The sequence below is a fragment of the Rissa tridactyla genome, chromosome 5, assembly GCF_028500815.1.
Source record: "Rissa tridactyla isolate bRisTri1 chromosome 5, bRisTri1.patW.cur.20221130, whole genome shotgun sequence".
In the NCBI taxonomy this organism is placed as follows: domain Eukaryota; kingdom Metazoa; phylum Chordata; class Aves; order Charadriiformes; family Laridae; genus Rissa; species Rissa tridactyla.
The window spans coordinates 57,769,803-57,783,316 of NC_071470.1; positions in this window are offsets into that span (position 1 = coordinate 57,769,803).

Sequence of the window (13,514 nt, forward strand, 5' to 3'; positions counted from 1 at the left end):
CCCTTTTCCATGGTTAGTCACCATTACAATTATTGCTTCTGATTGCTGAATGCTTAGGAAAACGTGAGGAAAAGTTCCAAAGGGAAAAAAAAAATTGGAAAAGCAGCATGTTGGCATAACTTCAGTGAAGGTATACACAGAAACTTTTATTCAGGAATTTACCTAGGTTCAGTCTTGTACGCACAGGCTCTACAGTAGTCTCATGTTTCTGCTGGGGTTTTCTAGTTAATGAAGGTCTTACAAAGTATATCATGGGGTAAATTCCTATATTTAGTATGTTCTCCTCAAGAGGAGGCCTGCGGGTTTGATTTTACTATTCTCCATATGAAGCTGATGCCGAATACAGGAACCTGATCATCAAGTGTTCACTTTGCATTTCCCTGATCTCAGCGCTGGACCTGGAATCATACAGCTTTCAGCACTATGAAGGGAAGTAATCAAGGGCTCTTCAACCTACCAGAATCCTACCCGCCCCTCTCATTTCACAGCTGCTACAGTTTGAAAATAGTTAATGAAGGAAAGAGCAGACGTTTCCATATAGCTTCCCCTGCAATACTCCGCAGCCATACAGGGAATAGGCAAAAGCTAGGCTTCACGAAGCTTGAGATTCTCACGATCTGGCCCTATCCTAAACTTGGAATTGTCCATGCTGTGCTGCTTAAGTAAACACAATACTGCTTACAACTATTTAAAACTACATCCATAAGCATTTTCCTCCAATAGACTGAACACATCAACACATTTACTGGGTGGGAACTCTCAATACATACGCTGATGTCCACACACCATCACTTCTACTGGTGAGTCTAAGCTGTACTTGCCAGAATTTCCATTTTAAAAGTGATAGACACACACACCAATGACTGAGCTCCATAATAACCTAAGTAATGTCGGTATGCTGCTTCTACAACAGCGTTTTATCTGAGCTAGTAATGGCTGTGGACATGAGCTAATCTTGAGAAGACAGTTTCTACGTCCACCTACACCTTGTACTTTTTATCTTCCCCTACAGATGAGGAGAGACTGGCTGTCTGCCATGATTATGAGGTAAAAACCAGACCAAGTTTAGCAATTTGGGCACAGCCAGGAATGCAACAGAAAAGCAACAATGTACAGCATGTATATTCACAGCAAAAGACTCGCACCTTCCAAGAAGGAGCAACCTCTCTCTTGCTGGATAGGACTTAGTGGTTACTACAGAATCTCAATCCCGATTGATGCATTTAAAAACAAAACCACAAATTCTCTGCATCGACCAAAGCAGAAGCTAGTCCTTGAAATTTATTATTATATTACTCATTAAGAAGCTAAAAAGACTGAATTTATTAACTATTATTATTATTAAAGCAGTCCTAAACAAGTCTCCTAAGTTGATTAAATATCCCGATATACCCTTCTCCTCCTCCCTAGATTCTCTCCCCTGCCCCCTCAGACCATGATCAGCATAGCTAGCTGGAAGACATACCTAAGCATGGTGGAACTAAGAGTAAAATACTGCTTAAATGCTTTAATTACCCTTTGGGCTTTGGTAAGCTTCACAGTTGGTGTTGGCGACTTGAGCTTTCCCTTCAGTTTTGCTACAGGAATACCAAACTGATAGGTCATCTGTTTGTTTGTTTTTTTTTCTCCACAGCATTTTGATTTACTATGAGAAATCACTGAAAACAACACTTTCCAATTTCCCATATGCAAAGCCCTTTGTAGCGAAAGTCGTATTTCCCTAAATGCACCTTCTCTTCAACACCAAGCATAATGTCAAACCAGCATTAAAATCCTCATTTCTAGAGAAGCAAGACAATTCTGAAGACAGGGTCCCACTGAACGTTCTTTTCCTGTCTCCTGAAGACTCTGTACTTTCCGACTGGGGTTTTATTATACCCAAAAATCTTACATGTTAATTGCTGTCGTGGCTATTAATTACTTAAGTCAGGAAAAAAGTTTATAAGGCTGTAAAAGTAAAAAAAAAAAAAAACCACACAAAAAAAACCCCCACACCTAAAGATACAAAGTCTGACCCATGTCATAAAGAGATTGTAACAAAATGGATTGCTAAACAATAGCTATCAATGTTAATTCGGTTCTAAATATATTAATACCGTTACAACATTTAGGGCAGATAGTGAAACTATTTTCCAGATAGCTCTATGAAGTGTAACTCATCACCTGCTGTAAGACTTTATTTTGCACTCCCTAGACACAGAGTTAATCATTACCACCACAATGATGCAGCATCAGCCTAAGTAACCAGCATAAAAATCACATTTCACTTATAACGATGATGGAAGTTAAATGACAGGCTACATCACGATAAATCACCACAAAGCTAATGTAAAAGCTGATCAGAGTCTTGACTACCTATAGCACTACAGTTAACAGGATGGTCCTCTATATAAATTAAGGTGATCTGTAGCCGCATGAGTTCTCTTCAGGCACACAGGCTCTTAAACCCGGGGTTCTCCCAGCCTGACGTACAATTCTGTGCAGCAGAACTTCTTCAGCCGCTGTTTGAAAACCAGCCATTGTGAGTGCAAACACTAACACCCAGCTTGGGAAATGCAGAGAAAACAGCTAGACAAACAGGTGAGGGTTTTATACCTTAACACAGCTGTTGCCTTTCCCGCCCCCCCCCCCCCTTTTTTTTTTTTAAATATTCAGGCTACTGGGAAAGAAACACTCCAACATATTTTCCTTCCTACAGCCTTTTCAGAACGTTTTCTCTTCAAAGGGTGCAATCCAGCCTACAAAAAAAAATAACAGGGAGCACATGGATAGAAAATTAACTCACCACCATTTGAGGGAATAGGGTACTTCTGCAAAAATGGCAGCCAATTGTCATCTCTGCCTTCCAAGAAAAAGAGCGGGTAAAAGCCTCACAAGTGATTCTGGTATCTGAGAGGAGGCTGTGCTAGAAGGGAATGTCTGGGACCTCTCTCTCTAAGCTGGCTGTCAACATAAACACTAAGAATGTCAGAGATCAAGCATTCAGTCATGTTTTAAACATCAGACAGTCACAGTTTTTTCATCCTGCACATCATATCACCATAAACAAGCACCAAATGTGTCAAATGCATTGCTTACTGTGGTAAACAAGCTCAGTAACATCAGCTCTTCAGCTTCCACTCTTTTCTCACCTCTTTCTATGCTGACATTTTGTGTAGAAGGCAAAAGGGTGCCTGACAGACCTCACAGAAAAATGAAAGACCTTCTTGCCTATTGGACTTCTGAAGTATTTCAGTATCTAGGAATGCAAATAGATCTCCCTAAAATCACAAACAGGAATGAAGTGCCTAAGCATTATTTTTTAATCCCAAGAAATTTCTATGCGTACCTTTAAGTACCCAAATACCTTTGAGAATTTAGCCTCTGGAGCACTCAAGTCAATTGAAATCTTTGTGTCTACAGAAAAAAAAAAAAATGCATCAAACACATTATAAAGCACAGTGTTGTCTGGGAGATATTATAGGATGATGTCAGCTATGTGAACTGTGGTTTCTTTATTTGGCTCATTACATTTTGTCTTAACCATTAACTGATTTGCTCTTCAGTAGACCCTTGTTTGAACCTTAAGGCTCCTTGAGATTGAACAGACCTCCAGATCACTCTAGGTACTTGTATTAGCAGTTTAACTCACACTGAAGAGACATTCAGAAATGACCATACAGAAGAAATCTATGAAAAAACAAAAGCAGTTCAGTAGGGACAAACAGATTGTCTACAAAGGCCATTCACGAAGCACGCATTGGCTTTTTTGGCTGCGGAATGCAGGGGGGGGAAAAGTTGACCACAGAATTTTAATTATGTTAAACAAGACTCAGCTAACTCTGCTAGTGCATCAAATTTGAGTTTAATAGCCCTCAATCAGGTACACAAAGTGCTGAGCGTGGCAAAAGGGGCTGTATTGTATACACTTAGGCTGAAATACATTGCTCAGTCAAACGAAACCTTTTCCCGAGGAAGGAAGACAAGACAGGCCTGAAGCTCTCTCCAATTTATTTCTAAATCCATATAATAAAATCAAAAGTATTTACCAAGCAGTTCTTTCAAAAGTATGGTTTACATTTCAGAAAATGAGGTCTAAATCAACATTTAATTTGAGCAGATGGAACCAATTTTCCCTTTTGTAGGCAAGCACACAGCATTCTTTAACCCTGAGTTGTTTCAACACTTTATTGGCCTGATTACATCAAGTTTCAGTATGTCCAGTTATAACACGGCATCAGCAGCAGCAAAACAGTAAAGTCCAGCAAGCTACATGTAATGAAATGATGGTACCTTCAAGGTAAAATTACACACCTACAATTCAGTTCCGTGTGGTCTGAGCTTCCCCAGCTAACACAGCAAGTTGCTACACGTTTCCAAATAATTTTTTTTTTTAGCTGTAGGTCAGCTGAAATGCCAAACCGTTTATGTGGCCCATTACTGCTAGACAAGATGCGCGTGCGCCCATCAATACACAATGTTAATACACCCTGTCTCATTCAGGTGCCCTAGCATACTCGGGTTCAATTAAGTGACCCATTCCTAAGTCCAGGCACCATTCTAAAGACAGAAACTCTAAATTGGCCGTAACAGCTTACTTAAGAGCAGACCTGTGCTGTAATAGGAGACCTGACTATCAACTAAAATGTGACAGAGAAGTAGAGGTATGTCACACAGCTCTCCTTCAGGACTCATTTAGTTTACACTAATTTTTCCATTATGTTTCATGTTATGAAAAGAAATCACCAAGTACAAGTTCAAATCATACATCAACTGTGCAGCTGGTGTTGATAGCGAAGCAGGTTCCCGAAACTCCCCTATGCCTCACAGCACCTGTTCACCTATTTAAGTAAACCAACTCTATTTTCAAGATCTCCCCCCCCCATTCACCTTCTGTACGTGGGACACAAGAAGCCTCAGTTTGTTATCAAACCGAAGTTGAACACTTCTGAAAATATGATCCAAAAATATACTGAAAAAAAATATTCAAAAGATACAGATCATTTCAAGAGTTTCATTAGTTGGAATTATTTCTCTTTTCAATAATAAAAAAAAAAAATGAGTTTATAGCTATTACAAGAGACAATAGCAATGAATGGCTTACTGGGCTTAATAATTCCATTGAATCCTTTGTGCACAGTTAACCGAAATAAATTCTTTTACTTCACACTCATATTTATGTGAATGGCACTCATCTTTTGACCTCCTGCCTAACCCCACACTGGAAATGGATTTATGCAGCACAATTCACACTTTGTTAGGTCTTATTCCAGAAAGCAAATCCTTATTCAGGCTGTAATGGGGGCATCAGTTCTGTCCCAGAACTACGTTTCTATGGCTGTTAACGATGGTTTATTGTCTATTCTATGAACTTTTTAAAGAAATCTGACTGAACTGGCTGACAAACAACCCAGTAATTTCAACAAATTCAGATATTGAAACCTGGAAGAGGGCAATATGATTATCCATCTTATTGGACCTCTTCAATTTCACCAACTGATGCTTTCAACAGCCCCATAATTTCTATTGGACATAGAGCATATCTTTTAGAAAGTAATTTGATCTTGATTGAAGTGCTTCAAGTGCTGAAAAATCCACTGAATCAAAAGATAAGTTCCAGTGTTTAATTATTATTATTTTCTTTTAAATCTTTCATTCAACAGGAGAAAACCCAACAATTTAGGAACATTTAGTAATGAAGACAAACAAAAATTCTCAAAGCATAGTGCAGTTTCTAAGGGAGAAAATAATCAAAGTGATAGAACAGCTCAAATTGGGCTCAAATCTAACCAAGATTTTAAAATCCATTAAGCTTTATAAGAGGGTGGGAAGAAAGCCAAATTATTTTGCTCAATGACATTCCGATGGTAGTAACCAGCAGAAACGTTTATGCACCATGTAGTTTTCAAATTTGACACCTAACAGATACCTAAATTAAAGATTACTAATTTGAGAGTCATGCAGCTCCTCAACTGTACATGTTGCTATGCAGGAATAAGAGAAACATTTGTTGATTTACTGCTTTCTGGCTTTTGATGATCGATAATTCTTATTTCATTTAAAAAAATCCTATCTCATTTTACATTGTGTTTTAAGGCCTCAAAGATCAAGATTTTTCAAAAGATTTTGGAGATCCCTAAGGACAGACTTGCCTTTGATTTATGAAAAAATACTATTATTGTTTAAATTAACTGGGGAGTAACTAGCTAGTAGCGTCATTTGCAAAATCCTAGAAGTGCAGGAAAGGTTAGGGGAAGCTGGAGCGTTTTGTGTTTGGTTTTTTTTTTTAGGTTCCCTCCCCAAACATAGAAATACTGTTGCAATATAAAAGCAGTACTCCTGAAGAAAAATGTAAAATAATAAAATAATTCTTTGCCTTTTAGGGCATCTAATAGATATTTCCATAAAAAAAATCACTTAATTTTTATTCCCTAGACCTCTGGTTCCGTACATTGCAAACAGCATTATTTAAAAAAGAAAAAAAGGTCTCTCTCTTTGTACAGCCCTGTAAGACATTGCTTCTGAAGGCACAATTCGAATATTTGATTTGTGCCCAGAGAGAGAACAAACACTGAGTTTTATAGTATGCGCTCTAAGCCTCTAGTCTAGAGAGCTAACCCAGCACCTTGAATTGGTTAAAGCAGAATTGCCCAGTACTGAAGTTTTAATCTTGTAATTGTTGCAGCTCCCTAAGCACCAAAAACATTTATATTCAGAAAATAGAAGACCACTACACTGAATTTAATTTATGGAGATCAATTCGTATGCTCAGAGTTGGAACCATTATAAGTGTTTAGACAAACTTTCTGCTTAACACAGGTTCACACAATTTCCAAGATTAAGTCCAAATGTGAAGCTTGCAAATCCAACAGTTCTCTAATTCATCACAGATTCAAGGCCATGACTGCTGTCAAGACACTAATCTCCAGATATACAAAATTATTCAGATATGCAACTCTTATGCAGATGATTGACTACATTTAAAGTCTAAAAAAGGCACCTACATAGTTTCTCTGCATGGGAGAGAAACAGGACTCCTGTCCTACTCTTCACTATCAATCACTTTTGTAAATAAGGAATTAGAAGCATAAATAGGAACGATGCTTTTTTTTTCCTTCAACAGTTCGTATCACTAATGCATTGTTTCTGACCAAATCAGCCCCTAGCAGAGAAAGACACCTACACAGCTAAAACTTAATGATATTTTCTCAGAAAATTGTCCCAGCAACACTGCAGCTCAGGCATTTTGTGAAGCAAGAGTTTATACCTAACAGATATAAACATTTTTTTTCATAAATTCAGAAAGGTCCTTTCTGAAGCCATGTACACCATTGGGACCCATCTTCTGTGGCAAGGACTTCCACGGGTTAATCGTGCATTGCACAAAAGTCATTTAACTCTGCATACTGTAAGCGAGCCAGTTTTGTGTGATGGTCACTTGACCTTGCACAAAAGAGACAAGAAGATTGTCATTATCTACTCACCTTCTCCGGATCAACTGAGATTTTACACAGTGACAGAGGCACCTCTTTCAGTGTGAAGCATCTTAGTGATTCCTTAGAACCAGCTCCATCGCTTCAGTCAGCCTTTCACACCTTTCTATGATTTTTCTAGTTCTACCACGTCCTTTCTGAGACAGAGGACCAGCCCTACACATGCACCAAGGAATTACGCCCTGATACTATGCCGTTCTTTTCTCTGTTCTTTTCCACACAATTCTTCAACGTTACAACATCAGCGTGGAAGCTGATAAGTACAGGGTTGGTTTTTTTGCAGCATGGAAAGTAACGGGCTATTAATGAAAGGTTCGTTTATATCATCTGTGGACACAACACTGTCCCCCCATATAAGGTGGGGGCGGCGGGGGACGGACAGACAGACTGGGCCTGCAGAATTAAAATTTGTATCTTTTCTTGAGCATCCTAGAATGTAAGCCCAATTATTTTTTTTTTGTGCTAAGATGTAGTATGGACATTTTTATTTAAAAAAAAAAAAAAAAAAGAGAAGAGTTATAATTAGCCAGAATTAGAAAGAGTGACAGAAGCCACGCGGTACTTCACAGAACAAGTACAGCAGAGGCGACATTAATAAAATATTTACCTTGCCTAAAGCTATGCTTACTGAACTTTAAAAAAAAAATAAAAATAAAAATAATGAGGCTGATTCTTTATAAACACAGCTTTCCCTAAAGGAAAAAAAAAAAAAACCACATTTATCCCCTTCAAACAATGCATCAACGCATTTATCTTTTTTATTCTTATTATCACTATTTATCCATTGGGCACTTTTCAAATAATGTAGCTGATACTTAGATCTGCCAAGAGCAATGACTTGGAGAGTGAAATGATCCAATTCCACATAAAAGGTGGGTTGGGTTGGTTTTTTTCCTAAACTTGGATCTTAACTGATGTCATCCATATTAAGCTACGAAGATCCACCACCCTGGTAGCTTGGGATCCTCTTCCTTCAACCATTAGACTAACGTGCACTGCTGTAAGGACAGTAATCAGATCTCATTGATATCTAAACCCAGTTAAATTTATAGCAGCTCCTTTTTCTACATATGAAATAGTCCAGCGTCATTCTAAGCTCTACTACTCCATAGGAATATTTCCACATAGCTAATGGGAATTGGACTGACTGACTCCATTTTTCTGCAACTCTGGCTGTTATTTCCACAGATCGGTAGAATGAACCGGATCCAACCTTTACCTGCACCTATCAGTGCATTATTATGCTAAAATGTCATTGCACTTTACGCAATTTTGCATTAGCATTAGGGAGTGTTGTTGCACCACAAAAAAAAAAAAAAAACACACACACAACTTATTTTCACACCTCCTATGTCAAAACAACATTCTCGCATTGTAATTCACTTTAAAAGGATTTGTTTGAGGTAATACTACAAAAATTAGACATGACACTCACAAATACACTTTCATCTTTTGTTGATTTAACATTCAGTTATTTTTGGTGCATGATAAAATTAATCAGATATCTTTTCATGTCTTACAACATTATCAGCATCCAGAACAGCCTACTGAAGACACCGCTAGCTAGTTTTCTCATCACCACCCTCACCCAGAGCGTTTGTAATGTCTTTGCCCCGCTTCTCATGAAAAATTAAGTTTTATATTATTTCTATATCAGCTTCTCATTATCAAAGTTTTGTTCCTCAAACATCAAAAGCACTTCTGCAGTACAAGTGCCCACAGTACAATTTTCAGCTCTAAAAACTAAGTAATCCCAGTCTTAAGCACCTCAAGTTAGATGCCTGCAGCTGATCACGTTGCCAGTATCTTGAGCTAGTTTTTGTTAAATGCAAACCTGATTTTAAAATCCAAGTTATTAAAAAAAAGAAGCTATCCTTAATTAAAAAAACAGGTCAGTTTTATTTAAAATGTTAGAATGAAACTGGCAAGTTTAACTGGGAGAAAAATAAAGTTTTAGTAAGTCTGATGTTTGTAATACAACATGTATAGGTAGCATATCACGTACCGTAAGCCAAGGTGGCAGGCACCCAATTAAAGAGACCATCAATAAATGCTAGGTGGACAAACAAAGTCAGAGCTGGGAGAATTGCATCCCTCATGAAAACACCATATGAGAGATCATCTTAATCGCTCACATTTAGAATGGTTTTAGATGCAAGAGTTAATAGCCACAAAATATGAAGTATTGTAACATATTATATTTGACAGAGTATTTAGTTACCCTGTTGGGTAATGACTACTGAATGGCCATCCTTAAAACTTCTGCCCCTTACAGAAGAACAAAGCACTTTTTTTAGCCACTTATTCTACTGCTGGTTAGACTTAAAATAACCTTGATGTCTTGCTTTCAGTGTGCATTCATTTTTAAAAAAACATCAAGAGAAAAAGTATTAACCATGCATAGCCAAAGAAGCAGCTGGCACCACCACTATGTGAAAAGAATGTTCCCCAAAAGTTCAAGCATCTACATTACTATCCATCATGGTTCCCCCTTCTAATATTTCAAAGTCATAAAAAAAGTGCTAATTGCAGTCTTAAGTGAGAAAGAGGAAGTAATAGACTGCTGGAATGAGAGAGGATATGGGGCCATCCAAATGCAGACAGATAAGCCTTCTGCTTCCCGGACACTGCCAATGTCGCAGAGCTGCTAACGGTTAGCAGAGGTCCAGAGAGAGAGAATGAACCCGAAAGCTCACAGCTCTTTACAGGCTTTACTAGAACCTCCAGATGCAGGGCTAGCATTCAGTCCTGCGGCCTCCTGAGACACAATTCCCTACTCTCAGCTCTCTTGGGGGTTCTCCAGAATACCTGTTTGGATTTAAAAGCTCAGAACAAGGATAAAATGGGGGGAAATTGGATACACAACAGGGAGATGTTGAAGTCTTTGGGTTTATACTTCTACCTTCATGGAACTAACCAAGATGTGCTGAAGCAAGGGGCAGTTGTTTCAGTCTCTCCAAACAACAGCTTTTTCTTCTCTCAGCACACCCTTGCTTCTTTTTCAGCTCTTTACAAATCTGCAATAGCCTTTGAGAACTGGTTTCTCAGGGCTTAACATACTGCTTTTACCCCACAGGAGAGCAGGAAGGTATCTAACATGCATTATGCCCAGAATCGGGCGAAGTCTGAACGGAATACAGGCATATATCGGGTACTTGTGTCCAGCTCCGGAGCCCTCAGTGCAGGAGGGACATGGACCTGTTGGAGTGGGTCCAGAGGAGGGCCACACGAATGATCAGAGGGCTGGAGCACCTCTCCTATGAGGACAGGCTGAGAGAGTTGGGGTTGTTCAGCCTGGAGAAGAGAAGGCTCCAGGGAGACCTTATTGCAGCTTTTTGGTACTTACAGGTAGATGCCCCATCCCTGGAAACATTCCAGATCAGGTTGGATGGGGCTCTGAGCAACCTGATCTAGCTGAAGATGCCCCTGCTCATTGCAGGGAGGTTGGACTAGATGACTTTTAAGGGTCCCTTCCAACCCAAACCAATTTATGATTCTCTGTACAGTAGACTGTTCAGCAATGTAGAAAGCAAGTTTTGGGGTTGTTGGGTTTTTTTTTTTGGTTTGGTTTTTTTGGGGTTTTTTTGTGGGTTTTTTTTTTTTGGTTTTTTTTACACTCATTAAAAATACGAAGTTTATGATTTCTCATAAAATACAAAAAGAGTTACTAATGTAAACTCTTCAGTACACATTATCTGTCAGCCTGGGTAATAAATGCCTCTCAAGTCGAACCTTACATTCTTCACAACTCTGGACACTCACTTAACTCTGCAGCAGTCATATGACAACTAATGACTCAAGAGTAACTCCACTCTCACAATACAGCTATGGCACACGTAGATAACCTGTTTTGAAACTGGCTTGATTGATAATGTAAGAAACCACAGCCACCAGTAGCAAAATCTTCCCAGGGGACACAGAAATCACCTAGCATCGCTCCCCACTTTACTGTTATCTCCCAGATAGCCAGGGTATTTCACACAACTGCAATCAAAGTACATCGTAGATCCGTCCTTCACAGAGATAGCGGGCTTGAGCCTATGCACTCACTACATAAGCACAGCCTAAAACATTGGGCTCGTTCAGGAGATACGGGACCTCATACACAATATATACCAGAACCTGAATTAGCCTTGTGTGTGGTAACCTGTTAGAAAGTATGGCTTATTCCTGCTATGAAGCCAACTGGGTCTTCTGGCTATTCTGTCAAAGCAGAATATTGCTTCGCCCCTTCTTTCTGTGCCTTGCCAACCTTCCCGAATTACCCGAACACCAGGATTTTTGTAGCAGGGCATCCCTCCAGATCTTGCTGCTGCAAAATAATGTGTGTGGGGGTGCGTGTCTACATGGAGAAAGAGTGTACAGCTTTGCGTAGCTGCAGCACAGGCACCCACGTCAAGCTGAACTTCTAGATGTGCTCTGCACCTTTTTAAGACGTGACTCAGAGCAGCAGTGGCACCAAAGACAGATTATGCCTCTGGGATGTCATTGTGTCTCCGGAGGTCGCTCTGTGCATGGCCCTCTCAACCCAGACACACAGAAAAAACACATTCTAGCCCACAGACGGAGTTTTAAGTCTAAATAAAAAGTCAAGGTATTCCGTTTGACACAAGTAAGTAAAACTACCAACCTGGTATTTTTCAGTCATCTAAAAGCTATTACTCTACTCTCCATTTAAGTTCTTGAACAGTTTACATTTCAAAAGAAAGGGTGTCATTGTGGAATAATACGTTAAAAATTGCCTGTAACTGCTTTGAATGCACACTCAAAATGGGATTAGTCTTTTCAAAGAATCCAAACTTTTGGCACAGCACCCACTTTTCATCTTGTCAGAGTGCTACTTGATGCCTATATATAACCAGTTATGTTTTTTGTTGTTGACAAAAAATGGTTTAGTGCAATGCTTGAATAAATTGCATAAGAGACATCTAAAACCTGTTTCCTTTCAAAAAGAGATCTGTAGTCCCCTGACTGCAAAAAAAAAAATGAGGCTGTCAGGGCACTTTCAACTGAGATTTAAAACTCCCAGTACAGCCGTAACTTCCTGGATATTTTTAAAAGCCTCTACCAACAGTCATCCCTGACCATTGGGCCTGTACATTTCATAAATTCAGAAAGTTAGAGGATACTAATAAGTTGTCACATCCTATGAAAATCTTCACCAAATAAATCAGTTTGCATCAAAACTTGACTATGGAAAGCCTCTGTTAGTTCTACACAATCAGAGTTTTCTTGACAACGGAAAGATTATTCAAAATAAGTTACTGCTCATGAGAATTGGTTGATTGTCAAATAGAAATTCCCCTTTCTGATGTTTGCATATCAAAAATTATAAGAACCAGAAGCGATGCACTGGAGGAACTGGTGCCCTTACGCAGTGTTCTGAGGCTGTGGAAACACATTCAGCAGGTGTAAGTCAGCGCTTTGACTTCAGTGACATTACTCCAATTTGTGCTAAGTGATAATCTGACTCACGACATTTAATATCCTTCCTGTTTAATATCCTCAGCCCCAGGAAAGAATGAAAGACACTTAGTTTGTTTCTGTCATTTCAGTTGATCTGTCAGACAGCAATGAAATGAATGAATGCTAAGACCGTTGCATGCCCTTATAGTTACGCATTTTCACTAGCCAGAAGAGTAACTTGACGTTGTTTCAGATCCTTGTAAACTGAGGTCCAGATAAATGAAACTCTGTAAAGTGCTACCATATGACCTACCCTTGTCATTCTGGAAAACACGTCTGCCTTAACAAACTTGAATCAGTATGATCCAAACCAGGCATGAAAAGAGAACAACTTACATTGTGTTCCGTTTTACTTACGACTCTTATCACAGTCCTGGGAGTATGATAACAATACCTCTGTTTCTTGAATTGGTAACCAGATAGTTGCACATAAAAATATTTTAAATGTGATATATTTCTTAGGGATAATAAGTACTCTGGTTTCCTGGAGGTGACTATTCATATGAACATCACTACAGCAAAAAAAAACCGGAGGGACACATTGTCAAAAATTCTTTCTGAATTAAGGATGAACAG